Source organism: Octopus bimaculoides, chromosome 23, assembly GCF_001194135.2.
Source record: "Octopus bimaculoides isolate UCB-OBI-ISO-001 chromosome 23, ASM119413v2, whole genome shotgun sequence".
Taxonomy (NCBI): Eukaryota; Metazoa; Mollusca; class Cephalopoda; order Octopoda; family Octopodidae; genus Octopus; species Octopus bimaculoides.
The window spans coordinates 30,576,436-30,579,017 of NC_069003.1; the positions used below are offsets into that span (position 1 = coordinate 30,576,436).

The 2,582-nt window shown below is 35.0% G+C and overlaps 1 protein-coding gene across 1 annotated transcript in view; it reads left to right on the forward strand.

Moving 5' to 3' along the window:
- LOC106883803 (eyes absent homolog 1-like) overlaps nt 1–2,582 on the forward strand; it is a 76,051-nt gene that overhangs the window by 31,350 nt on the left and 42,119 nt on the right. The gene's annotated exons all lie outside the window — the stretch shown is intronic.

A 2,582-nucleotide genomic window follows, 5' to 3' on the forward strand; every position in this document is an offset into this window, starting at 1 on the left:
TATGTGTGTGTGTGTATAAAGGATAAATGATCCTTCTTGAAGGGCCAGTTTCCATGGCAAATATATTCTCTTCTGGATGGGATCCCAGTTTGTTGCAGGATTTGAGGCAATATTTTCACATCTTGATACCTTGTCTCTCTGTCTCTCTCTAACCTTCATTGATTTATTTCGTAGTTACTGAGTATAATTAGTTAGCTTTTCTTTAGGGTGTAGTAATGAGAACTCTTCATCTCTGACCTCTCTGAAGGTGCAAAGGGAGATGCGGATATGGTGACAGGAAAAGACAACAATGTTGCCACTTGTTGATCAGTGATTTTCAGAGAAACACAAATATAAACACATACACACACACAAACACACAATGGGCTTCTTTCAGTTTCCATGTGCTAAATCTATTCATAAGGCTTTTGTCAGCCAGGATTACAGAAAAAGAGACTTGACCCTGGTGCCATGCAGAGAGGCAGAACCAGAAACCATATGGCTGGGGGGACAAACTTCTTGACCACTGACCAGGCTTTAAAAAATTACAAAAAAAAAAAAACACAGTACTGGGGTCAGGGGAATTTATTTGTCCAAACCCCATCAATGCAGTGCCCTTGCATGGCTGCAGTCCAATGACTGGAACAAATATAATAAAAGATATAAACGATCCGATTTATTTGATAATTAAAATTCAGCTTGTTACAATGTTATCATTATGTGTAACAAGCTATGACAAACAGCGCATGTGTGTGTGTGTGGTGTGTAGTAAATAAACTCCTGATCTTTTCTTTAACGAAGGCACCATGCCAAACTTTAAAGCAAAATAATTTTAATGATATTAAAATAATATTTAACTTGGAGAATAAACAATTTGTATGTTTATATATAATACAGATGTTTGTGCAATTTCTGCTGTATGTGTATATACACGAGGAGGTGCTGAAATATTCTTGGCTTTATGTAGGGTATTGTGAAAGGCCTGGTTGGAGATGCAACCTTCCAGGTTCTTTTACAGGGCTTAGAAAAACTGAAGGGCCACTTTAATAAGTGTGTGACTTTGAGAGAGGAATATGTTGAATAAAATCATAATTAACTGATCCTCCTGTATTTTCTTTTACCTTAAGCCAGGAACTTTTCTGCAACCCTCGTGTGTGTGTGTCTGTAAAATGCGCCTACCATTTTACGGGATGGCCTGGGTGCTCTTCATGTGGCAGCAGCACCAGTATATATATTACACACACATGTATATTGTTGATGTTATGAGAAGAATTTTTTCACATTCTCACCAAGTTTATAAATCTTTATGACGTCAACAACCTACAATTCTCACTGGTAAAAGAAAAGTTTCCAGAATGGATAAAGAAATTCAAAGGGTTGCTTTGGTCCATTGGTAAGAACATCTGACATGTCTACACAAGATGTAGGTTCAAGTCCCATGAGCAGCCTTTGACTTTTTCTGACCAAAGGGTTTTTTTTAACCCTATATTTACATACTATTATTTATAGCTTCATCTGCTTCAAGATACACCATTCCAAAAAAGAATTATTTAATACACACACACACACACAAGCATACAAACCTTAGGAGTCAGTTGGCAACTCAGTCCACTGCCAGTCAGAGATTTATGCAACATGTTTTCAATCAGGCAACCTCGTTGTCATCAGATGGAATACAATTTCTGTGAGTCTCTGCTAAATAGGACTCAAATGAGTCGGCAACCAACTGCAATTAAGAATCAACTTTGTATCGTGTATCAAGTATCTTTTCTTTTTTTCATTTTGTTTGTAAAGAAAAATGTATATTTTACTTAAAGTGGATATCCGTTAGAAAGCCATAAAACTGGAGTATTTATCTCAAGAAAGCAAGCTTGTATAAACATATATAGTACTAAAAGCACAGAGTTATATCAGTTGCAGACAAAAAAAGTGTCTGGGGCATCTATGGAAATGGTAGAATTGTTACAAGTGTCAGTGCTGTTGCTAGACACTCTTTGTCTGCCACTAATAGAATTTTGTACTTTTTAGCACTATATGTCAAGTGATGGAGACCTTTAGTGATATACTGTACTTGAGAAGACCTGTCTCGCCATGCAAGATCATTGCTGTGACTAATGGCAGTGTAACACAACTGGCACTTGTGCCGATGGCATGTAAAAGGCACTCGTTATGCTCTTGGAATGTATACAAGATGCTTTCTCACAACGAATACTACAGCTTTATGGCTTTCTACAGAATATCCACATTAAGTAAGATATGCAGAATGCTTATTCTGTATTGATAGTGATTTCTGTTGCTAATAATGAACTCTTATGAATATATATATATATATATATATATATACATACAAACATATATATATATATAAATTTAATGAATGGAGTAAAACGCATATTTTAACTGCATACTTTTATTTATATATATACTTGTGCATGTGTATTTATGTGTATGTGTGTGATAGTAAACTTTCTCTTCGTTAGTTCATTGAAAGTGATAAGAGGAAATAATTAAAAAATGATGATTTTCATATATATTTTTTTAATCCTTTTCTTGTGGTATTGATTTGCAGCAAAAACAACAACAACTACAATAATGATAATATA